Below are 27,146 nucleotides of genomic sequence, written 5' to 3' on the forward strand. Positions count from 1 at the left end.
TTGGTGCAATCACTACGAGCGTGCAATGGAAGTTTGCAGTGTCGGCAGTTTGTGTCATCAGTCAACGTCTAATGCTGATTTGACGCCAGTGCTGCCATTTTGTACCTCGCCACTCTAGTTAATGCCCTCTCTTAACCTTGCACAGCTGAACATGCATTCAGCAGCAGGAAGGAACCTCTTGCCAGTGCTATTTAAAAAAATCATCATCAACTTACAGGTTAGTTGTTGCCTACTTTTTACTGGCTCTGACTGAGTTTATGGAAGTGCTGGGTGTTTGGAGGAGTTGGTTACAGTTGGTGAAGTCTGCAGGGAGTGGTGCTGCACGTGGGGAAAGCATTGGTTGTGACTGCAAGGGCTTTGGGCCCATCACTTGTTCCCAGTCATGGGTGCCATAGTAGTAGTCCTCCTTGGGCTGCAGCATGAGATGGAGATGGTGGAGACGCAGCAATTAAAGAAACAATGCTTGCAGAGGAAGGTGGGGGAGAAGAGCTCTCAGCTGGAGACCTTGTCTACCTAGCGTCTTCCGGAGGCAATTGTCTTACCTCCACCTAAGCCAGGAGCAACTTATGAAGGAGGCGCACACAGACTCTGCCACATCTTGGAATCAGACCTGCAGCTTCAGAGGTATGTGGGGACACTGCTGCCTGTTACTATTATGATGAATGTGGCCCTGAATGTCTTCATGCCGGGACCCTTCCAGGCTGGAACAGACAACATATCCAACATCTCCCAGTTTGCAGTCCATTGCTGCATCAGAAATGTGACAGAAGCTCTTTATGTCAGGGGAGGGGACTTCATTGTCTTCTGTCTGAACAGAGAGAAGCAGGTGCAGCACATGCGTGGCTTTGTCAGAGAGTGGCTTCCCCATGGTGTAGGGTGCCAGCGACCATACACTTGTGGCTTTGCAGGCGCCATATCTCAATCGAGTCTTAGAGTTATACAGCACAGAAACAGGCCCTTCGGCCCACCATGTCCACACCGGCCATCAAGCCTATCTATTCTAATCCCATTTTTCAGTACTTGGCCCATAGCCTTGTATGCTATGGCGTTTCAAATGCTCATCTAAATACTTCTTAAATGTTGTGAGGGTTCCTGCCTCTACCACCCCTTCAGGCACTGTGTTCCAAATTCCAACCACCCTCTGGGTGAAATTTTTTTTCCTCAAAACCTCCTGCCCCTTACCTTAAATGATGAGATGTACCATAACTGCAAAGGTTACCACTCATTGAATGTACAGCTGGTGCAGCACATCATGCTGTTGAATGCCCACTATCCTGACAGCAGTTATGATGCGCTCATTCTGCGTTGGCCTAGCAATCTTACAGCCACTGCATTGAACCTGAGGGTGGCTGCTGGGCAACAAGAAATATCTGTGCTACCTGGCTCATGACACCTCTCTGCAACCCAACTACACGTGGTCAGCACACATACAATGAGAGACATGCTGTCACAAGAAACATAATCAAGCAGAGGAATGGGTTGCTGAAGCAAAGGTTCTTCTGCTTTGACCATTCTGGAGGAGCCCTTAGTAATCACCAGTGTGGGTGTCCCAAATTCATCATGGTCTGCTGCATCTTCCACATTCTGACAATCATGAAGTTTGGGAACCACCTTATTCACATCCACATTGCAAACAGGCTGTCCACAGTTGCGTAATTTGACTCTGGTTCCTGTGAATACACTCCCAGATCAACTATTCACCCTTGTGCATTCACTTAGTGCCTGCCTTGAGGATACCTTTGCCTGGCCTCATGCTTCCACGCAGTGCTACCCCAGTGGCTGCAGCATGGCCAGTGGAAGGCTCCTAGCTTTCAGTGGGAAGACTGCAGATGGCCTTGCAGGATGCCCTCAAGCAGCTCTGGGCTTTAGACTGCAACACCTCAGCATGGGTAACAGAAGTCTGGACTGGCTGGCTGACAGGCAACAGCAAGGGCACTGGAGAGTGGCAGTGGTGGGAGCATGAACGCCATCATCCTGACAGAGAACAGCAGGCTTATGCTCTGTGGAGCCACTGCCATTGTCAGGGACGTGCCTCAGCAATCTTAGTAATCTCTTGGGAGGCAGATTGTTGGACTTCTGTTAGACACTGCAAGCCCCATTGAACACTGATATCTGCAACCATGATGACAGCAGTCTGAGCCTGCAGGGTAACAAGCTGAGATTTCATGACCTCCGTCTGAGATTCCACTGCTGAACCCAGAACAGTGACAGCAGGCTTGCACCAGGCATGCACCAAACCTTCCTGTGTACATGCCCATCAGTCTTTTTTTGTATATCAAGCCATTGAAATTCCCACCTGTTGTATGATTGCCTTTAAGAGTGATGTCACTTTAAGATCTTAGTATGCTAATGAGCTACAGGATACAGTCATTTGACTATAAGCCAGAGGCACTCTGCAACTCTAACACCCAGAGTAAGGTTCTGTAAATAGTTAGCTCTGTACTGTATATAATAGTTTAGCTATAATAGTTTAATAAACCTGTTTGAGATCTTCAATGACCTGGACTCCACGCATCTCATTTATGTTGCATCAGACAACGTAAAAAGGAACTCATTATATGGTGGAAGCTGTAATATGAAGACAAAATCTAAGCTTGAACACCACAGGGAAAGCAGCTTTAAAAAACTACCTTCCTACAGTTAAAAGAGAGAAAGTTAAAAAAAACTGGCCTAAAAAGGGAAAGAAGAAAACACTTACCTTAAACTGTAGAAAACAGAGTGCTGAACGACAGGCTGCAAATCAATCACTGTGATTGGGTGAGTCATTGTCGCGACGGTCCAGGAATCCCTGTCGAAAAAAGACTTCGAGAAGCTTGAAAAGTTTATTTTTTTAAAAGTTCAGTAAAAAGAAAGAACAGTGAAAAACCCAATTCCTATCTCAGGCTGATCTCACCTCCATTGCAGCAGAACTCGTGTCCGACTTTGCTGTCCAGTGAGCTGGTAGACATGTGATTCTTTCCCCGGCTCTGGCTGCAGGCAGCTCGTGCCTGGTGTCTCACAAGATGCAGATCTTACTGCTATGCTACTCTTTAAAATACATGCATTTTCCATTGCACACAGGCCTTCCTCTAGTCCCTCAGCCTTCCACATCACTGCCTGGCCAAGTGGCAGATCTTGGGTATCTGAAAGCATGAAGCAACGTGGGCAGGGTTGTTGTGAGGGAAGTTGGGGGAAAGCAAGAGGTGCAGGTTTACACCATCTACAGATTAGAAATCAGAACAGATTGCTGGATGAGGGTGGAATGGGATGTGGATTAGGCAGGAATATAACATCATCTTCGATGGTGTCAGCCCTGCCACTGGTCACTGCCTCAGAGATGCTCGCTCCAATGATTTTCAACATCATATCCTCCATTGGCATGAGCATGTCCAACCATGCATGCCTGCTCCCCGCTGGTTAGCTGCTGCTGCCGCTTATTATGTGTCAATGAGTGCGATGCGTTTATGTGATGTGTTTGCCACAGTTGAATATCTGGCAGTGTGCACAAGCTGTGAGATGTGAGTGTGTGACTTGTAGCAGGGCTAAGTGTGTGAGGGTGAGCTGAAGCTAGTAATGTGAGGTATGAGTAGTGGTTGATAGAAATTGTTGGTAAGGAGCTGTGTTGAGTGGAGCAGTGTGTGAAACTAATGGTGCAGTTGGTAGGATATAGCATTTGAAAATATATTCATTGACCTTGACCAATGTGATGCCGTTAACCTTTGGGAACTACCGCCAGATCCTTGAGGCTAGACTGCTGGCATTGATCACAACAGCTACTTGCTCCCATTGCCCTCATAGTATCAGCCTGGAGGACCCCTGGCCTCCTGAGGGAAGAGAACTTCCCTCCTTCTGTGCATTTCCTACTTCAATATCTCCAGCATGGCATTGGAGAACCTTAGGGCATGCTTTCTGACCTGTTGTGCCATTTTTGAAGGTTCTTCCTACTCTTTAACTCCTCTTTCACCACTTCCAGCCTCTGCTGCTGCCAGAGTGCACCTTGCCTTTAAGGAGTGGAGGCTAGCTTTAGGTGGTGCTAGCCTCACACAAACATGTGCCCCCTTGCTGAAGCATGCAGTCACTCAATGGCATGTGCATCGCTGGGCTGAATGCGATAATGATGATAATTAGCAGATAGTGTGCAGTTTGTGTGCTGCCTACATCACTTTGAATGCGCCTGGGGTAATCACGCATTGTAATCCCCATGACCGATTCCGGGGGCTTTCAAAATTAATCCCCATGATTCGTATCCAGGGAGAGGGAGAAAAAATATATTTTGGCAAATCTTCAGGATTTTAAGGATACGGGGTAAACCTTCAGGACTGAGATGAGGAGAAATTTCTTCACCCAGCGAGTGGTGAACCTGTGGAATTCGCTACCACAGAAAGCAGTTGAGGCCAAAACATTGTCTGTTTTCAAGAAGGAGTTAGATATAGCTCTTGGGTTTAAAGGGATCAAAGGATATTGGGCGAAGGCGGGAACAGGTTACTGAGTTGGATGATCAGCCATGATCATAATGAAAGGCGGAGCAGGCTCAAAGGGCCGAATGGCCAACTGCTATTTTCTATGTTTCTATAGATGCCCCTGGCCAAGTCATAAGATTGAACCATTGGAGGGAGGGGGCCTTTCCAAAGGCCAGTATGTTTCCTCCTACCCAATGTACCACCTATCTACCAGATCCCAGACAAGAGATGAGGAAACTCATGGCTTGAAATCCCCATTTCCTAGCTGTATAATTTAGATGGTGGGGCTGTGTGAAGGGGGACCTTATCAGGAACAGTTAGAGGTTCCACACTAAATAAGTCCCTGCAGAAACCTTGCATATTGCTCTATTTCCTTGGCCTTCCAGCATACTCCCAGCTGAGTTATGGTGGGAGTCAATCAGAAGGCCTGTGGAAACTTGGTGCCATAAGCACTAAAATGGTTGCACATGTACACAAGGAATCGGCAAAACCACATTTACATTCAAAGTTACTTTCGTTAATTTTTACTCCATTTTAAATGTCTTTGTTCCCTTTTTTAATCACTGTGATAAACTACCTTGAATGTTTGATAACATAATAATTTTTTTGAATCACTGCTTAATGCAACAAATAAATTATATTAATTGTCATACTTTGCAAACTGAGGTCCAAACAACTGAGCATAAGATTCAAAAGCAAAATTCTGCAGATGCTGGAAATCTGAAAAAAAAGCAGAAAATGCTGTAAACACTCAGGAAGTCAGGCAGTATCTGTGCAGGGAGATACAGAGTTAACATTTCAGGTCTGTGACCTTTCATCAGAACAGATGAAATATCACAGACTTGAAACATTGGGCTGGATTTTATTTCAGTGGTGGGTTCCCGGTGACGGGCCAGAAGGTGGGGGGCCGACCCCACCTCAGCCATTTATTGGACCCACAGCCAAATTCAACAGCAGGCAGGCAATTAACTGCCTGCTATCGGGGATGCGTCCCCTTTAGGGAACAAGATCCCGCCCCAAGAGCTGCCAGCCAATTAGAGGACCGGCAGCTCAGTAGTCCCGTAGTGCCACTGGGTGTGGTGGCCACTGCTGGTACTGGAGGCCCAGAACAGTTGCCAGAAGACAGGTGAATGGAGTCAGGCTTGCCGGGGCCTGCCTGAGTGGCAGGGGCTTGATGGTGGGGGGGTGGTGTTGCTTTCAGCCGGGTCGTCCCTTGCTGATGGGTGGGCCCTCCATGGGCCTCGGGTGCCAGATCAGGATGTCCCCCGCCCACCTGAGCCCGCAGGGAGGCTGCCACCTTTTACTGAGCAGCCTCTTTATTTGGCGGAGGGGTCCCCGCTGCTGGTTAAATACCAGTGGTGGCAGGAAAAGCCCTTAAGTGGCCCTATATTGGCCACTTAAGGGCCTCAACTGGCCTCGAGGAAGGCTGTCCTCAACCTTCCCTGGTCCTAGTAAAATCTAATGGCATTGGTAAGGCAACGGGCACTTCTCCCCTACCTTCCATTTTATACTCCCCCCCCCCCCCCACCCCCACTCCGCCTCCCAGTTTGTCCCTAGAAGACTAATAAAATCCAGCTTGTTAACTCTATTTCTGTCTCCACGAGTTCTTACGAAAGGTCACAGACCTGAAACTTTAACTCTGTTTCTCTCCACACATGCTGCCAGACCTGTTGAATGTTTACAGCATTTTCTGTTTTTATTTGAACATAGGATTCCACTGAAATACATGTCACATAATTGTTTCCTGCACCCAGCTAAATGTGTCTGAACAGTCTTTCTAAAGCTAAGTCTTCTACTGAAACTTCACAGTGTGATAATATGCCATTAATAATCTCTTGGGATAAAGCACCTCATGAGTTTTATTTTTATCTTCTCTGATTCAGAAAAGAAGCCATACTCACTCATTTATGTTTTATTTATAAAAATGTGAGACCATCAATGCTGAAGTGCCACAAGCTAAACCTTCCAAATAATTCTGTTTAGTGCTGCAGGGGCACATGGAATGGTAGTGGAATTAATTTTTTTTGGTTTACTTCAGTTTGTATGCTGCATAAACTTTTTTTGTAAAATGTTTTGATATTGATTTCACATACTGGTCCATTGATACATAAAGAGAATACAACTAAAAAAGTCTAATTTATTTCTCGAAAATAAACAGGCATGTAGGTAGATTTTTATCATTTTCAGATCCTTTCAAGTCAGTTATTAATTTAACTTTTGCTGTTACTTTCTGTTTGATCCATGACCCAGCTTTGTTTAAGTATTTTACTGCTTTATTTTGTCAGCAGGAGTTTGTTATACATGTAACACAAATGGAAGAGCTGTTGTGATAATAGCTAAGAATCATAATCCCCCTCAAACCTGACTGGGGGGTCAGAAACTAATGAATTGTGTGGGAAAACACATTTGCAGGAATAACAGCTGCAAGAGATAAAAGTTCTAACTGTTCAGCCACTTTAACCCTAATCCGTCAGATCGCTTACAGCTGTTGAGTTTTCCACACCTTTTGTTTGCTAATTTATTGGTGGATTCATTCAAATATTCCTCCACATTTGTACCATGTAAAGTAGATACACCTTCTGCATCTGGTCTCACAATATTGCTCTAATTTGAGTGACATTCTGTCTGAGTTTCTGAAATGTATTTGATGTGAAAACGTTTAGGTTGATTATATATCATGCTGGATGTCACAGTTAACCTTCTGATATTGAACCATATAACATTCATTTACCAATATGTACAATTGTTTGCACAGATTCATCACATGCAATTTTACCTTAACCTAACTGTCCAGTACAGGTTTGTCATGTCTATTACACTATGCACCATTTTGTTTTCAATTAACTTTAAAATCACGTAAATCATCAAACGGGTGGCTAACATAACATTAGTTTTCTGCCAGGCAATTTAAGTTAAAATTACACCTCTTGTATTGGTACATGTTCCTGGAAATGCTGTGTCAGCTAAATGTACAGAAGCACCAGATAGTAAAACAATACACAATTCTGGAAATAAACAAAAAGATTGCTGAGTTGATAGATGTAACAAAGTTGGTTATTTTACAACATTTTATATTTTGGTCATAAATATCAGTGATTGATGATATATGGTACTAGGGCATCTTATAGGTGGGGAAAATATGATAAGTGCTCTGGAAGAGTGCTGAAGTGGTTAACGTGACTATGACTTTTGTCTGCTTCTACAGGCATGGGTCTGAAATTCCAGGCTCTGCTGGGGGCGGAAAGGGAGGTGGATGGGGCCCGAAAATATTGGCGCTGTCTGGCATTTCAGTTTTGAAACGCCATTCCCTGCACTGGCAATGTTCATCAGGGCGGGGAGACAGCGGGACAGGGATCCCGTCTGTCTCCCAATTAAGGCCAATTAAGGTTGTTAAAGAGCTCATTAGCTCATTAAAAGGTGAGATTGAAATTTTCCCAAGAGCGCACGGGTTGCACTTACTGTCTGGAGCTGACCAGCTGAAGGTAGGCAGGCAGAGAGTGGCACGCCAGTCATAGCTGCCCCAGGGAATTACCCGGCCACAGAAAAGGGTCAATGGCGCTGGGGTGGGGTCTTGGTTTTTGGAAAGGAGGTGCCCTTGGTGCTGCAGAGGTGGTGAGGAGAGTGGGCAGTCAGTGCACGGGCATTGAACAGGGTCGTAAACCTCTGGCATCTCAGGGGCAGAAGAGCAGAGGTCAAGGCTAGCAATCACAATATGATTGTGACCTGTCCACAAAAAAGACTGCAGCTGGCAATGGGGGCATGACTCTCAGAATTTGGGCCCAGTGGCAATGAGGGGCAACCCCTCCGCAGGAAGGGCTGAACCCCAAGCAGAAGAAGGCTATGAGGGAGGAAAGAAGGGCAGGAAGGCAACACAGGCTATACCCTCAACACAGGATTTACCGACAAAGACGGAGCTACCTGGAAATGACTGAGGCCCAGTGCCACAAGAGACACTCCAGGCAGATGGTCACAGCCTTCTGTAACCTCATCGCCAAAGACTTCACACCTCGCAACATTGCTCGCCGTGCCCTGCCAATACTGTAAAAGTCACTGTGGCCTTGAACTACTTCACTTCTGGCTCCTTCCAAGAATCAGCTGTGGACCTTAGTGGCATCTCACAAATGGCAGCACAGTACATCCATTTCATGCTGGACGTGGTCTCGCAGGGACAGAGGGCATTGGGTTTCACCGCCATCGCTGGATTCCCCCAGGTGCAGGGTGTCATTGATTGCACCCATGTGGCCATCAAGTCATCCAGTGACTGTCCAATCAGATTCATCAACAGGAGGGGCTTTCACACCCTCAACATTCAACTGTCTGCAACCACAAGAGCTTCCTCCATGTGTGCGCTTACTTTCCTGGCAGCTGCCGTGACTCCTTCATCCTCTGCCAGTCCAGGCTGCCTCAAATCTTCATTCCATCCCCCGGTGTGTGGATGCATCCGAGGGAACATGGGATATCCCTTGAAGAGATGGCTACTGACCCCTCTACGGGGGCCCGAGACAGAGGCACAGAGGCAACAAAACCAATGCCATCTGCTCACTAGGACACCATTGAGCAGGCCATCGGGCTTCTTAAGATGCAATTCTGATGAGTGGACTGGTCAAGTGGTGCCCTTCAATACCCTCCTGCAAGGGTCTTGGCTTTTGTGGGGGTCTGCTGCATTCTCCATAACATGACCCTCCAGAGAGGTGTGGACTCTGAGGACAGTGAAGCTGTGGAAGGGGATAGCTCATTGGGGGAACAGGAAGCAGGAAGTGAGAGAGGAGGAGGAATTGGAGGCAAAGGAAGATGATGCTGAACAGAGAGGTGCCCCGGCTGCCCAAAGAGGCTGCCGGGCATAGCTCAGGGCACAAAGGGCTCCTTGGATGCCATAAATGTCAGCGATCTCCTGATTCAGGAACGTTTCAACTGATGAGACCCTCTTACCCAGGTTGAGGGGCATGGCATGGAGTCTGCGATACATGCGCTAACACATGCATGGAAAATGCAACCTTCAATTTCTAAGCTCTTACCACCAATGAAGGAAGCACATCTGCCCAGAGGCTTTGCCTTCACCGTGGAGCACCCCATTATCTCTTTCAACACCTCAAACCACTTTTCCTGTCACAGTAGCAATAAAAGACCGCCGCACTCGGCCACTCTTACGCTGTGCTCCTCTTGTGGCCTCAGATGAGGTGGAGGCAGCCTGCTCACTCATCTCATCTTCTGGCTGAGATGCATGCGTCCTCATCCTGGAGATGTCCAGAGGCTTCTGCACCTGGTCAGAGGGACCAGGGAGGCTGAGGAGGATGAGGGCACCACATGAGGGCTGGCACCCCCACCAAAGATCTCTGTGCCACCAATGTCATTGTGCGGTCCATGCCACGAAGAGTCTCATGCATCCTGTGAACGTCAGTATGCAGTTCCTGCTTGCAGCCCGAGTGATGCCATATATGGCTCTCCAAGAGTTTGGCCACTCTCTCAATGGAGGAGCTCATGCTCTCATAACTCTGAGCTATGGTATTGAACATAAGCTGGATGGACTCCATCATCTGCCCAAGATTCCCCACTGCCTCAGGGAACTCCGACATGCGGGAGCACATCTCCTGCTGCTGTTCAAGGCAGAGCCTTCTTTCCTGTGACTCCTGAGGCCCTGCACCTGTGCCCAGTGGAGTAGGGCTGTGTCTGTCCCCCCTCCTCCGAGGGGAACTGACCACAGCTCCCTCTGCCTCTGGCACCTCCTCCTGCACACTAGTGCCGTGATCTAACTACTCATGGTGGACTTGGTGATTATAGAGGGCAATGTAGTCATTAAGGGGGTGCAGTGCACTCCACCCTGTCTACACATGTGCCAGGAACCACCGAGGTGTGAGTATCTCCGCAGGTGGATGTTGCATTCGTAAGGTGAGACGGTGCTTCTTCATCTGCTTCTTGCTCCTCTGGGCCCAAGGTGGGGGGGGGGTGGTGGGGGGGGAGAGGGTACTGTGGGTTGGACACCTGCACCTGTGGGAGACACAAGAAGAGCCAATGAGAGATAGCCTGGAAGAGTAGAAGCCACTGCGGTACTGAGGTTACCCAATGCAAATCTGTGCACTGAAGTGACTTATGACTTTAACCCCTTATAGGGACTAAACCAAGTCAGGCATACATCCCTATGAAACTCCTTTAATTAAGTTCAAACCAGACAAATCCCTATAGACACTTATTTGGGTCCAAAGAACATAACTAGTTTTCCCTCAAAGAAAGAAAACTAACAGAGAATATTACCATCTTTCAGATTATTTTTAAATAATTATGGCTAAGTAATACATATATCAGATATTATAAGGCTCTCGGAAACTCTCTTCAATACATATCTCTCCACTTAAAGAGACACAGAGAGGGAGTTCTTGTAGTTGTATACAGAATGCTACATGAGACGATTTATTAGCTTTTATATATTTATTAAAGAATTGAACATGCAATGCACTTTAAGTGGATAATTATATCACAATATCAAATATTACTAAGAGATGTCACACATAATCTTATTTCTAAAACAGAATCCAAAAGTTCAACCTTGATATTGTTACAGCAAAATATCTTCGCATATCCATCAAAATTTAAAGTAAACTTTTACCTTAAATTCCCCGAGTAAGCCATAGGTTGAGAAGCATTGATGAGGAATTCAATACTTCTAGTTTTTTGCTTCAAAAACCCTCAAGTTTATACTGTTTCTAAACTATCATCTGATCTTATAGCATATAGGTGTTACCTTTCTGTGTGTGTTTTTCCTGCTTTTAAGCTCCATATATGGTAATATCATTAGCTACCATCTCCACGTAATGTTTTTGCTGGAATTCCCCTGCTTTTTAAAAATTCATTCTTGGGAATTTGGCATCACTGGCTATGCCAGCATTTATTGCCCACCCCCAATTGCCCTTGAGAAGGTGGTGGTGAGCTGCCTTCTTGAACCGCTGCAGTCCATGCTCTTGAAGTTTTTATCGAAGAAATTTATCTGGTCAAAATGTTTATAATTGGGTTTATTTCATATCTCTTCCAGTAAGTACTATTCCATTTTATTTTATTATCTATAATTGTGTTTTAATGGTACTCTGAACCCTTCTTTTGAGTCAATCTGTCTACTTTTTACCAACACTATCAACTAATTAAGTTCATATCTACCTCTTAATGATGTCACACAAGATGTTTCAGTGTGTTTTTATCCTCCAATACCCTGGCAACAGAAATGCTGAAATGGATTTTCTAACTTAAAAGGTATTTCTGGTTCACATTCTATTGTAACAGGGTCCTTGGAAGACCTTGGAACTTTTAACGCTACCTTCTTAAGGGGGAATTTCAATGAGTCTTGAAAACTGACCATTTATTCAATCTTTAATTCTAAAAGTATAATATATTAACTATATCTAAATTAAGCCTATTATACCTATGTTTCATCACAGCATAATGCAGCACTGCACCCCATTAATGACCACATTGCCCTATGTAATCACCAGGTCAAGCATGAGTTCCCATTTTGCCAAGCTTGACTGCCTCTGCTTCCACTATCCTGGTTATCTCCATCGCTGACTGCTCCATTGGGATGATGCAGTTGAAGAACAGCACCCCGCCTCCCATCTGGGCCCTCTACCAGACATTGTATGCCCATTTCTCCTGCAAGTGCAAAAGAGAGCAAGAAAAGGCACTGCTGTTCTCTGTATCCAATGTCATCTGCACTTATCCATTAGTAGCTGCATGTTTCAGTGGTGACAGGCCCTCAGCAGCACCATGGTTGTGAACCATTCTGAGAGGTCAGTAAGTGCCCTGGTCACATACCCTCCCATGTTCAGGAGCAGCACATGCCCTGAGGCTCCTCAGGTGGTGTGTCTGGTGAAGGGTGTAAGCCCTGAGACCTGTCTGGAGGGTTGGGGGTTGCACTCACCTTGCCAGAACGTATGAGGTCATTGAACCTTTTAGGAACTGAACCGAGATTCTTCTAGTCATGCTTCTGCAGTTGATGGCGGCAGTTATGTGAACCCAGGTCTCTTTAGTTTCCGCTGAGAGGACTTCTCTCCTCTCCCTCGTGGCCTCCAACATTACATTCCGGTGAGCATCATTGGAGCAAAGGATAGCCCCTGCCCCAGGTGCCAGGCCTCTGGCTCTCCTGTGACATCTCGCTTCCCCTGGGGCTGTGGAAGGCTTTGGGTCAGTCAGCAGATTTATTCCTTAGGACAACCAGCAGTCTTAGTGATGGCTGGCGTGGGGAGTCTAAATCATCTCCCATTTCATCTGACCTGCATCTGTTTCTGTCCCTACAGGCTCCAATTAGACGGAGAACCTGTCTCCATATCAATTAAGGGCTTACCCATGTGAAAATCAGCTTCACACCGAATGCAGGTTCGGGACCTTAAAACTGTCCCGACTCCTGTTTCCCAACTCTGTGGGGAAAATTCAGCCACTAGTATTGGTGCCCCCAACTACCGGTTGGTTTGTAGTCTGTCTCTTTAGTTGATAGTCTGATATATTCTACAGCTGTATTGAAAATACTTTAGAATCAACAAATTAAGTGCTGATAATTGGGAGTTCAGCAAAATACCACTTCTGATACTTATAACTAGCTCGGGTGAGTGTTTACCTAAGAGTGACATATTTCAAAGTGAGTCGTCCTTTAAAACAAGTTAGGTTGTTGTCTTTACAAGTAAGTTAGAGTAACCATTGTTGGTTCTATGATTCCTTTGCTGTATGAAATTGAATATTAAAATGTACTAAATGCAGTTGTTCTGCACTGACTATGAAGAGGGATTGAGGAATTTATCCTTCGTTCTCCCTTAATGCACCAGTGCAAAATTGTATGAAAACCCATTGATTTTAAAAGGAAACTCCAGTACCCGTATCAAGATTTACTTTCCGATTGATTATAACTCACTAATTTGAGATGGCCAACCAACATTTTGGGAGCTGTTTGCTGGTATTCTGTGGTTAATTGCAGCTCTTTGTCAGCTGCCCAATATACCCAATTGACCTCAATGTAAGAGATGCAGAACAGCAAATGACTGGAGAGGACTTTCTTTCTTTTGGGCCTCCTTATCTCGAGAGACAATGGATACGCGCCTGGAGGTGGTCAGTGGTTTGTGAAGCAGCGCCTGGAGTGGCTATAAAGGCCAATTCTGGAGTGACAGGCTCTTCCACAGGTGCTGCAGAGAAATTTGTTTGTTGGGGCTGTTGCACAGTTGGCTCTCCCCTTGCGCCTCTGTCTTTTTTCCTGCCAACTACTAAGTCTCTTCGACTCGCCGCAATTTAGCCCTGTCTTTATGGCTGCCCGCCAGCTCTGGCGAATGCTGGCAACTGACTCCCACGACTTGTGATCAATGTCACACGATTTCATGTCGCGTTTGCAGACGTCTTTATAACGGAGACATGGACGGCCGGTGGGTCTGATACCAGTGGCGAGCTCGCTGTACAATGTGTCTTTGGGGATCCTGCCATCTTCCATGCGGCTCACATGGCCAAGCCATCTCAAGCGCCGCTGACTCAGTAGTGTGTATAAGCTGGGGGTGTTGGCCGCTTCAAGGACTTCTGTGTTGGAGATATAGTCCTGCCACCTGATGCCAAGTATTCTCCGAAGGCAGCGAAGATGGAATGAATTGAGACGTCGCTCTTGGCTGGCATACGTTGTCCAGGCCTCGCTGCCGTAGAGCAAGGTACTGAGGACACAGGCCTGGTACACTCGGACTTTTGTGTTCCGTGTCAGTGCGCCATTTTCCCACACTCTCTTGGCCAGTCTGGACATAGCAGTGGAAGCCTTACCCATGCGCTTGTTGATTTCTGCATCTAGAGACAGGTTACTGGTGATAGTTGAGCCTAGGTAGGTGAACTCTTGAACCACTTCCAGAGCGTGGTCGCCAATATTGATGGATGGAGCATTTCTGACATCCTGCCCCATGATGTTCGTTTTCTTGAGGCTGATGGTTAGGCCAAATTCATTGCAGGCAGACGCAAACCTGTCGATGAGACTCTGCAGGCATTCTTCAGTGTGAGATGTTAAAGCAGCATCGTCAGCAAAGAGGAGTTCTCTGATGAGGACTTTCCGTACTTTGCCACAGCAAAAGACGTGAGGGCAGTGAGATATCACAGGAGAGCCGGAGGCCTGGCACCTGGGGCAGGACTGCCCCTTGCTTCATCGATGCTGACCTGAATATAATGTTCCTTCCATTCTAACCCCTTAAACCTATATATTTTTAATTGAATTATAATATATTAAATATCTGGTATCGTGTAGTGTGAGCTAGTGCTTATATTGTAACACACTAATTAGTTTATGGGCGCAGAATTTCCTTGAAACCACTCTTGCTCCAATGCCATATCTTCGCTGGAAATGTAGCAAACGCTGTTCATGTCGTTTCCTTTGCCAGAATTTGCAACAGAATTTTTAGGCCATGTTGAGGTTGGGAACAGAGGTGGACGGGGCCCAAAAATACTGGCGCTGGCCAACATGCTGGTTTCCTGACTCTGGCAGCGGCCATTTGTGCTGAGGCAGGTTCGGGGCCTGGCAGGGCTACCCAGTCCCACAAGGCAGGTAGCCAATTAGGTTCATTAAGACCCAGGTTATTGGCAGTAAAAGGAGGCTGACTGGGATTTTCCAGTCAGCCTCCAGTTTCCTGACCCAACGGGGGGCAATTTAACTGCCTGGAGGCAGGCACCCAGCAGTGCCAGGGTGCCAGCGCTCTAGGCAGGCCTACAGGCCTTCCCTGCCTGCCTGGGTGCGTGCAGCATAATGGCACCCTGTAGAGGGATTTCCCACCCATCCCCATTCCCAACCCCCAACAGTGGTGGCCTGACTACTTCTTCTGTTTTTTATTTAATTTTTTAGAAAGGTTTTGTGAGGGTGCCTCCATGTTGAAGCACCCTCTTAATTACTTACCCCTTACAGCAGCTGCTTTCAAGCTTGAAGGCCTCTGATTGGCCCTCCAGCTTCAAGAACCCATCTGCCACCCTGAATTGGACAGGGAAGCTGACCCCATGCCAATTAAGGGGGGGTTGCGCTTCCATAAAAATTCCAAGTCAGTAACTGCTCTCACCCCCAATTTGGGACCTGGACACAGTTCCGACTCCTGTTTTTTGCCCTGAAGCAATAATTCAGCCCATGGCAGCTGCCCAAGAGAGCCGCCTTGGAATTTCAGGGGCCTTTACGTGTTTCGTATGCAACCACATTAATGATGATGGGTTCAGTAAATTTTATTTGAAAAATGTAATGTATTCATTATAATATTTGTTATCTGAAATATGTGTGATCATCTTCTTATTATCAGCAGTGTCGCATAAACTCATTGTAGGTTGGAACCAGGTAAACTCTTTGCAAAATGGTTTATTTTAAGTTGATGAAACTTTTTTTTTACAATATTCATTTAATTTTAATCGAAATGCAGGAACATATGAAATAGGAGCAGGAATAGGTCATTCGGCCCCTCGAGCCTGCTCCACATAGATTGAAAGGTTCTTGTGATAGGTTAAGAAATTTCATAGTTTCAGATACCTGAAGAGCAGCCATTAATTGAAAAGTGGTCTTTTTTGGAGAGTGAAGAGGAAATAGAATAGTTCAGATCCATATTGAATATAGGTATAAAAAGCTAGAATAGTAGGAATTTTCATGAGGAGGAGGGTTCGTTGCCAGGAAACATCCTTAAGCTATTTGGAAAAAGAAAAAAGAAAGATTTGCATTTATATAGTGCCTTTCATGACCGGCAGGCATCTCAAAACATTTTCCAGCCAATAAAATACTTTTTGAAGTGTAATCACTGTTGTAGGAAACACAGCAGCCATTATGTGCAAACTTCCACAAACAGCAATGTGATAATGACCAGATAATCTGTTTTTGTGATGTTGGTTGAGGGATAAATATTGGCCAGGGCAATGGGGATAGTTCTCCTGCTCCTTTTCAAAATAGTGCCATTGGAACTTTTACATCCACTTAAGCAAGCAGATGGGGCCTTTGTTTAACGTCTCATCCGAAAGACGGCACCTCCGACAGTGCAGCACTGGACTGTTAGTCTTGATCTTTGTGCTCACGCCCTGGCATGGAACTTGAATCCGGAACGTTTTGATTCAGAGACACAGGTGCTACCTGCTGAGGCACGGCTGACACTTCAGTGTACCACTTTGTAATGGAGCCACATTGAAATATTTTTTTTTAAATTTTTTGTTTTCTTAGGATTTCCAGGTCAAGATTCTTCTTTTGCAGTTGGTCAGCTTGTGCACCTAGTCTCACCAGACATACCTCCACCGACCTTATGCCAAGTCACTGATGTAGGGAGACCCAGATTTCCATCCCCTTTTCTGCTGATAGCTTTGCTTAGGAAAAACAGAACCCTCCGCCTCCAACAGACCAGCACAAGACATCCCGTGAAAGTCTTTGACTTTGTGTTTCAAGCCTGTGCCTAATTTCCAGCCCTTTTGATGCACTTCTGCCAAAGTTATGGCAGCAGAATGCTAGATGGGCCGTGGAATATTGGTGTCCAAGATTATTAAAAGACTGTATTGCTGCAAGCAGCCACCCCAGGCAGTGACTTATCTTGAAATTTGTTACAGCTGCCAGACGGTCTGATAAAACTGACGCAAGCAATACCAGTCTATGTGTGATTGCCTGAGGCCTACCAAGGATAGCCATTGCTTTGATTGACAAGATTTGCAAGAGCTCATTAATGTCAACCTCAAAAACTGATGAGCAACTTTAAAAAGCTGACATCGCAAATAGTGACTAGTGTGTCAAAGAGCCCTGAATATGGGTCTATGGCCAAGGCCTTATTGTGACTAAGTTAGGTTCTGTTTTCTTACATGATATATTCTAGGATCACATTTCCAAATTTGGTCCCTTTTACTGTGAAAACTGAAAGCTACAAGCCTTTTGTCTGATGTGAAAACAACCTTTACTGTGTTATGCTGTGAGTGCAGTGGGACATAGCCAGAAGTTTGTTAAGTTGCACATGGCACTAATGCAAGGCTTATTTCCTTGGAGAGTCTGGAGGCAATCTTCCCACAGCTCTGCCCCATCCCCAGGATCTTTGAGCAGGTTGACCATTTTAGAATGTACTGTCATTTAGCCTTAGAAGCCAGAAGTAATGCATTCCGGACAGATTGCATCTATTTTAGGTATTAAAGTAAAGCTTTTGTTATAAGTCACAATCGACACTGGAGTTTTGTAATAAAAGAAGGTAACAAATAATGAGTATAAATAGTCCAGTTGCATTAGCACATGGACTTCCATGAATTACATGAGGGCATGAGAGTCAGCAATGCAGATGTTCCCCAGTCAATGCCTTATGAGACATGTACACTCAACAACAGCTTTTATTTGATTTACTTTTCTACACTATCCAAGTATTTTCATTGAGGATTCTTTTTTCACCCATTATGATTTGGTTTATTTTGGACAAAAGTTTATTTTTGATTTATTATGACAGGAACTGCTGGGTCACTTCCTATTTGCATTACTTTCTTCTCAAGTTGTTTTGTTTGGTGAGTGTGCACAGGATTAGGATGCTTGATATGTTGACTTTGTTCAGTTTGCATTTCTCACTTTTAAAACATTTCCTGTCCTCAAGATTACCATGGATCAATTTATTATCAGGCACTCTTCCAGGTACAGTAAACTATTCAATTGTGGCAATCTCTTTAAAACTTTTTTGTGCAGTTACCAAGTACACTATGTGCAGTACTTACAAATTCAAAAGGAGAAATGCTGACTGTCAGCTTGAGCCACAATAAATGCACTCTTGCCAGTGTAATCTTCGAACAAATTTCAGAGGGGAGAAAAAGGGAGCTACACTGGAGGGGAAAGGGGGAGACTTAGGATTGAATTTTAATGTTATGAACCATTGTGGGGGAAGCAGGTCAGGAATCGGGAAGTTTGACTAGTGGATTTATCAGTGGCTTTTTCACTGAGCCACAGCACTAGCATCCCGCTTCCAGTTTTCCCGCCCAATTAGAGCGCACGGGTGTGATGGCGACTCACACCTAACTGTTAAAACTTCACTATTTAAAGGGACCCTGCAAGGGTCAGAATGGAAGCATTATGCAACTGTCAGGAAGGAGTCAGCTACTGGAGTGATGGAGCCTCAATGAGGGAAGGCTGCCCTACGGTTCTCTGATGCATCACTGACATCATGCTGTGGGCTATAAGGGCCCGCAGAGAGATTCAATTCCCTGTGGACAGGAAGAAGAAGCATGCATCGGAGAACAAGCAAACATAGCTGCAAGTGGCTGAGGAGGTGAACGGCAGGAGTGTGGTCCCTCATTCTTGGATACAGTGCCGCAAGAGGTTCTGTGACCTCAGCAAGGCAGAAAAGGTGTGGCATGCCAATCCCATCACTCTGACTTCCCCAGAATTCCCCTACACAGAACCCCTCAGACCAACACACCTTGCACGTCCACCCATTCCCCTCTCTTGAAGCACCTCCTCACATTCCCATCTAACCAGCTACCACTGACACTCACCCTCATCTTATTGGCATGGCACACCCATCTCTCACAAAATGCTGTCCTTCCATTGTTTTAAAACATTCCATTTCTCACGCTCATAGGTCTCTTCTTTATCTCCTTGCAGGAGAAAGGAGAGCACAGAACACCAGGGAGAGGCAGAGAACCAGGGCTGGCCCTCCAGTCTCCATAACTCTGACTGCTGCAGAGGAAGACATACTAGAGATAAGCAGAGCCTCGGCATGCATGGTCATTGGCAGTGCAGAGATGGGGTTCTCCAAAGTTACCTTTTTTTTATTCCTTCATGGGATATGAGCATCGCTGTCAAGGCCAGAATTTATTGCCAATCTCTAATTGCCTTTGAGAAGATGGCGGTGAGCCACTTTCTTGAACTGCTGCAATCCATATGGTGTAGGTACACCCACAGTGCTGCTGGGGAGGGAGTTCTAGGATTTTAACCCAGCGATATAGTTCCAAGTCAGGATGGTATGTCACTTTGAGAGGAACTTGCAGGTGGTGGTGTTGCCATGTGCCTGCTGCCCTTGTTTTTCTAGGTGGTAGAGATTGTGGGTTGTGAAGGTGCTGTCGAAGGAGCCTTGGGGAGTTGCTGCCCTGCATCTTGTAGATGGTACACAGTGCAGCCATTGTGCGCCAGTGGTGGAGGGAGTGAATGTTTAAGGTGGTGGATGTGGTGCCAGTCAAGTGAGCTGCTTTGTCCTGGATGGTGTCGAGCTTCTTGAATGTTGTTGGAACTGCACTCACCAAGGCAAGAGAATATTCAATCACACTCCTGACTTGTGCCTGAATAGATGGTGGACAGGCTGTGGGGAGTCAGGAAGTGAGTTCCTCATTGCAGGATTCCTAGCCTCTGACCTGCTCTTGTGGCCACAGTATTTATGTGGCTGGTCCGGTTAAGCTTCTGGTGAATGGTAACCCCAGGATGTTGATAGTGGGAGATACAGTAAAAGAAATGCCATTGAATGCCAAAGGAGATGGTTAGATTGTCTCTTTTTGGAGATGGACATTGCCTGGCATTTTTGTGGCACGAATATTCCTTGGCACGTATCAGCCCAAGCCTGAATGTTGTCCAGGTCTTGCTGCATGCGGGTATGGACTGCTTCAGTATCTGAGGTGTTGTGAATGTGACTGAACAATGTGCAATCATCAGCGAACATGCTCACTTCTTACTTATGATGGGGGGAAAGTCATTGATGAAGCAATTGGAGATGGTTGGGCATGGGACATCTGGTGACAGAACTAAATATCACACAACCACACTCACTCATGTTGACTTGATGTCAGCAGGCAATGAAAAATGATGATCTGGACAATGATGACTGAGAACCCTCACACCTTGTCAGTTCTAATTCATGTCTTTTATCTTCCACTGGTCCTGCAGCAACCCTCAGCAGATGGTGTTGGAGGAGGATGTAGACTTCTCAGAGGAGATCACTCACTCTGAGGAAGCTCTGACACAGGACTCAGGCATATTGTTCACCTGCTCAGACACACACACCACAGTCGGCCATCTAAAACAGGTAGGGGTTGTCACATGGCGAGGTGCTCATTGCAAGTGAGCAGGAACAGGTGTTGGAGTCAGGCAGAGCAGTGGAAAATCCCTGTCAGTGGGTGCTGGACCCTCCAAGCTCTGCTCAGCTGGATGCAGATGCTGAGTCTCGGGGATCATCAATGAAGAGGACTATTCTGGAGCAGCAGCAGTAAATGTGGGAGGTTCTGTCTGCGTTTCCAGAGGCACTGGACACCATTGGAAAGAGTGTGTAAGAGTCTGTCTTCACCATTAAAGCTATGATGTCTGAAACTTTTGCGCTGATATCTACATCGATGGAAAGAGTAGCCACCTGCATGGAACTTCAGATGCAGCAAACAACTGAGTGTATGCTGGCCTGACCAATGACCTACACACTCAGTCTGCCAGCTTAAGTAGGATGGAGGAAAAACTCACCTTGGCCGTTTAATGACTCACTGAAGAGCAGCCAACAGCTTTCCAGGTCTTGGCTGGCAGGGAAGTGCAGGTGAGCCATGAGAGTGAAGGTAGAGAAAGTGGACATGGAAGTGGGGAATCTGCTCAAAGCGTGCCAATTCTTCTCTCCTTGTACCTTCCTCAGTCAGAGCTGCACATGCTGCCTCCAGTCCTGATGGCTGAGGCTGCCCCTGTGCAGCTGGAGCAGTCTTTGGCAGGGCCCTCATAGGCTCCAAGATGCTGAGGATGTCGACCACAAGCATCTGAGCAGTCAGAGCAGGGGAATAAGTAGCCTGCCTCTAGTTCTGCTGAAGCCAGAGGCATAGAACCAGGCAGAAGTAATAGGAAAAGGAAGAAAAAGAATTTGTGGCTGCACTTCGGTGTTTAACACTGTGTTTAAATTGCCACTTATATTTTCAGTGTAGGCCGGAATTTTGCGCACCCACCCCACCGCGCCCCACAACCCAGGAGCAGGCTGTCACGTAGGCGGGGCGTAAAATCAGGTGGATGGCTGGGGGCACCGTGCCCGTTGCCTACCTGCATCTGCTGGTATTTAACTAGTGGTGCTGTAGGAACATAGGAGCAGGAGTAGGCCATGCAGCCCATCGAGCCTGTTCTGCCATTCAATAAGATCATGGCTGATCATCCACTCAATGCCTTTTTCCCAACTATCCTCATATCCCCTTATGTCATTTGTATTTAGAAATCTGTCAATCTCTGCTTTAAACATATTCAATGACTGAGCTTCCACAGCCTTCTGGGGTAGAGAATTCCAAAGTTTCACAATCTTCTGAGTAAAGAAATTTCTCCTCATCTCTGCCTAAGTGGCTTCCCCCTTATTTTGAAATTGTGTCCCCTGGTTCTAGACGCCCCAACCAGGGAAACATCTTTCCTGCATCTACCCTGTCTATCCCTTTAAGTATTTTGTAGGTTTCAATGAGATCACCTCTCATTCTTCGAAACTCGAGAGAATACAGGCCCAGTTTCCCCAATCTGTCTTCATAGGATATTCCCATCATCCTGGGAACAAGTCTAGTGAATCTTTGTTGCACTCCCTCTCTGGCAATAATATCCTTCCTAAGAGAAGGAAATTAGGAGAGCGAAAAGGGGTCATAAGATTTCCCTGGCAGATAAGGTAAAGGAGAATCCTAAAAGTGTCTATAAGTATATTAAGAGTAAAAGGGTAGCTAGGGAGAGAGTAGGTCCCCCTAAGGATCAAAGTGGTAATCTATGTGTGGAGCCATGGGAAATGGGCGAGGTCTTAAATGAATATGCATTTGGAAAGGCAAGGTCTGATTAGGGACAGTCAGCATGGCTTTGTGCGTGGGAAATCATGTGTCATGAATTTGTTTGAGTTTTTCGAGGAGGTGACCAAGAGGATTGACGAGTGCAGGGTGGTAGACGCTGTCTACATGGACTTTAGCAAGGCCTTTGACAAGGTCCCGCATGGTAGGCTGGTCCGGAAGCTTCGAACACATGGGATCCAGGGTGAGCTAGCCAATTGGGTACAAAATTGGCATGGTGATAGGAGGCAGAGGGTGTTAGTGGAGAGCTGCTTTTCAGATTGGAGGCCGGTGACTGGTGACGTGCCGCAGGGATCGGCACTGGGCGGAGAGACCTTGGGGTGCAAGTACATAGTTCCCTGAAAGTGGCAACACAGGTAGACAGGGTGGTGAAGAAGGCTTATGGCATGCTTGCCTTCATTGGCCGAGACATTGCGTACAAGAGTTGGGACGTCATGTTACAGTTGTACATAACATTGGTTAGGCTACATTTGGAGTACTGTGTGCAGTTCTGGTCGCTGCATTATGGGAAAGATGTGCTTAAGCTAGAGAGGGCGCAGAAAAGATTCACAAGGATGTTGCCTGGTTTGGAGGGCTTGAGTTATAAAGAGAGATTGGATAGGCTGGGTTTGTTTTCCCTGGAGCGAAGGAGGCTGAGAGGGGACATGATAGAAGTATATAAAATTATGAGAGGCATAGATAGGGTAGATAGCCAGAGTCTGTCCCCCATGGTAGGGGTGACTAAAACTAGAGGGCATAGATTTAAGGTGAGAGGGAGGAGGTTTAAAGGGGATCAAAGGGGTAAATTTTTCACACAAAGAATAGTGGGTATCTGGAATGAGCTGCCAGAGGAGGTGCTGGAGGCAGGAACAGTAGCAACATTTAAGAGGCATCTGGACAGATACTTGAATGAGCAAGGCATAGAGAGATATGATATGGAATTAATGCAGGCAGGTGGGATTAGTATAGATAGGCATCATGGTCGGCATGGACGCGGTGGGCCGAAGGGCTTGTTTCTTTGCTGTATGACTCTATGACTATAAAACTGCACACAGTACTCCAGGTGCGGTTTAACCAAGGTTCTGTACAATTGAAGCAAGACTTCACTACTCCTGTACTCAAATCCTCTTGCGATAAAGGCGAACATACCATTAGCCTTTTTAATTGCTGGCTGCACCTGCATGTTAGCTTTCAGTGACTTATTGACAAGGACACCCAGGTCCCTTTGTACATCTACACTTTCTAATTTCTTACCATTTAAGAAATACTCTGCACATCTATTGGTCCTACCAAAGTGGAGAACCTCACATTTTTCCACATTTCTCTTCTATCTGCCACATTCTTGACCACTCACTACATCTTTCCAAATCTCCTTGAAGTCGCTTTGCATCTTCCTCACAACATACATTCCCACCTAGTTTTGTGTCATGTGCCAACTTGAAAATACTACATTTGGTCTCCATATCCAAATCATTGATATATATTGTGAACAGCTGGGTCCTAAGCGCTAATCCCTGCAGTACCCCACTAGTCACAGCTTGCCAATGCGAGAATGACCTGTTTATTCCTACTCTCCGTTTTGTGCCTGTTAACCAATCCTTAATCCATGCCAGTATATTACCTCCTATCCCATGTGCTTTAATTTGGCTAACTAATTTTGCTAGTTGTTGGGCAGCCTGCCTGCCCTTGGACCATTTGAGGCTCTTAAATGGCTAATTAATGGCTGGTGGTTGTGGCTTTCCGCCGCCCCTGGTAAAAGTCACAGCAGACCAGAACCATTCAGGAGACCCTTACTGGTGCATATTGAATGGTTCCCCCAGACCTGTCTAGGCACCTGAATCGTATCCTCAGCATCCTGATGGCTTGCTCAATATCACTCTTGTGCTTGTGTGGCATCTGTTGTATCTTTTCTGAGCGTCAGTGGTAGGATTCCTCACATGTGTCATCAGCCATGTCCTTAGATGGTAGCTCTTGTCTCCAAGGAGCCATCTGCTGACTCTGCTTGGATTTGTGAATATCTGTGGGAGATTTGACTGGTGCAGAATGAATGGCAGCTTCCTGGGTATCTTGCACAGGCATGCATGCTAATCTTTTGGTTGTTGCATCCCAGCTGAACATGAATGGAATGGAATCCCTTTCAACTGATGAATACTAGTGGTTGATCTGAGGATGCCTTGATTGCCACATTTTTGCAACTCAATTTCCTTTTAGCATATGTTAATAGCAAATCCACCTATCTCATGAGAGTTTCCTGCATGCTACCAAACATGCTCAAATTAAATGCGGAAGTCAGCGGGATCTTGCCCACTGCCCAACCAGCCAGCATTTTTTGCTCTTTTAACCAGCTGCCCGCACTGACACCTGCCCACCCTATCAGGTTAAAATTCCCCCCTCAGACTCTGGGGCTTTCCACTCCCTAACTAAAATTTAATGTGACAAAATCTCTTGCTGCTGTAACCTACAGGAAGGATTGGCATGTATGCAACTATCAGCCTTTTAAGATAATAGTCAGCATTTCATTCCAAATGTCAAGTTATCAGCATTTCACAAGAAAAATTACCTTTGCTTGCTGAGATTGAGTTTGCCAGTATCAACCAATCAGGACATTTGAAGATAGTACTGGAGCCAAGCAGAAACAATCAGATCCGTTAGATGGCGGGAGTATAGGTAGAGAATTTTTAAAAGCTGACTGTTTCTCAGAGTTGCTTTTATGAGTGTGTTTGTTTAGTCTTTGTTGCTAAACTTGACCAATAAATTACTAAAATGCTGAGTTTTTTTTTCATTTTCCTTGAAAGAACTCTGTGGAATATGCCCAACTGTTGTCTTATGTGAAATTCTATTTTCAGCTTTTTTAGTGATGAAGAGAATGTTCCTTGTTGAGAATGAATTAACAGGCTTTATTTGAGTATTCCTGTCACTGCACTTGTGGACTTGGCAATGCAGGGGCCATATATTATATGTGTTACATTCAGAATTACAGTAGGCACCAAAATACCCCAAATTGCACCAAATCAAGTGTCAAAAAATCATAACTTTCTGCAGGGTCCAGGCTTCCTTAGAAAATAAAATATCATTCCATTAGCACATTATCTTTGGTAATTTCTAAATCTATCACTGCTATAAACTTTGCTTTTCTATATCGCTTGCATAAATTGAAAGAAAACCAGGGGATCAGTTTTCAAAAAAAAAATGTTGCTGTGATCACAGTTACTATAGCACTGTGACAAAGCTTGTAGTGTTATCTACATCCCTGGAATTCATTAGTAAGGATAGATGAAATTCATGACTTTAATGCAGGATCACATCAGACCACAAGGCTTGAAAAGGTGAGAGTAAGAAATTATAACTGGTGGGAAGTCAGCCGGCAGAATTTAAATGGAGCCCATGGGTTATCCTTTGAAAATTGCCGCTTAAAGAACTGAGTATCATTTTTCTTTCAATTTCTTTATTCAGTGAGCATCAGGGAAAGATCTCACTTCCCCTTCTCCACCCGACCCCCACCTCCACCAACACCAGCACCCCTCCCCCTCCTCAACCCAACACGCTTTGGAGCTTAGCCCAATAAGTCTTTTTCTCAGTGGATTACTATGACACTTTCATTTCTCATAGCGATTTCTCAGAGTTCCATGATGTTTCCTCTAGGGAGTTGTGGTAACAATCTCATTTATCACAGAAATATTCAGCAGTGCTCTTCAGAGGTAGTATGATAGAACATTTCTTTTACTCTAACACTGGCACTTCTAATATCGCCTAGTTACTTTAGGTTCAACAATGTGCCCTGCTCGACAGTACTTTAAACAGCTGAGCAATGCATTAGTGAAGAGAGGCATTTGAGGGCACAGTTCTGGTCTCTCCATTATAAAATGTAGAGACACTGGAGAAGGTGCAAAAAAGATTTATAAGGATGATATCAGAACCAAGAAGTTATACCTATCAGGAAAGGTGAACAGGCTGGGGCTCTTTTATTTTGAAAAGAAAAGGGCTGAGGAGTGACCTGATAGAGGTCTTCAAAATGATGAAGGATTTAATAGGGTAAATGTCGAGATGTTTCCACTTGTGGGTGATTCCAAAATGAGGGGCCATAAATATAAGGTAGTCACTCAAATCCAGGAGGGACTTCAGGAGAAATGTCTTTACCCAAAGAGCGGTAAGAATGTAGAACTCACTACCAAGGGATTAATTGAGGCATATAGCATAGATACATTTAAGGGGAAGCTAGATTTTAAAAAAAGTGAGGGAGAAAGAAATAGAAGGATATGCTGATCGGGTTAGATGAAGAAGGGTTGGAGGAGGTTTGTGTGGAGCATGAACACTGTGATAGACCTGTTGGGCTGGAAGGCCTGTTTCTGTGCTGTAAATTCTACAACATTCTGTTCGTGAAAATGAATTTATTTCTGTGAAGGAGAATACAGTTTAAAACTATGGAATTATTAGCTCTGAGGAGGTGTCGAGGGAAAAAATCTTGTTCAATTATATCTTGGTGGTCTTTGGCCTCCGACACTGGAAACATCAGAGGAATGTATGGCGGCATTAAGAGAGCTTTTGGGCCAACCATCAAGAAGATCGCCCCACTCAAGTCGAAATCAGGGGACATGATCACTGACCAATGCAAGCAAATGGGCCGCTGGGTGGAGCACTAGAACTGTACTCCAGGGAAAATGTTGTCACTGAGACCGCCCTCAATGTAGCCCAGTCTTTGCCTGTCATGGATGAGCTGGACGTACAGCCAACAAAATCGGAACTCAGTGATGCCATTGATTGTCTAACCAGTGGAAAAGCCCCTGGGAAGGATGGCATTACCCCTGAAATAATCAAGAGTGCCAAGCATGCTATACTTTCAGCGCTCCATGAACTGCTTTGCCTGTGCTGGGATGAGGGAGCAGTACCACAGGACATGCACGATGCCAATATGTTCACCCTCTATAAGAACAAGGGTGACTGCAACAACTACCATGGAATCTCCCTGCACAGCATAGTGGGGAAAGACTTCGCTCGAGTCCTTTTAAACAG

At 45.6% G+C, this 27,146-nt stretch overlaps 1 protein-coding gene across 4 annotated transcripts in view; it reads left to right on the plus strand.

The window, feature by feature from the left end:
- c5h8orf34 (chromosome 5 C8orf34 homolog) overlaps nucleotides 1–27,146 on the plus strand; it is a 567,297-nt gene that overhangs the window by 401,751 nt on the left and 138,400 nt on the right. The window lies entirely within an intron of this gene.

This window comes from Heterodontus francisci, chromosome 5, assembly GCF_036365525.1.
Source record: "Heterodontus francisci isolate sHetFra1 chromosome 5, sHetFra1.hap1, whole genome shotgun sequence".
NCBI classification, from domain to species: Eukaryota; Metazoa; Chordata; class Chondrichthyes; order Heterodontiformes; family Heterodontidae; genus Heterodontus; species Heterodontus francisci.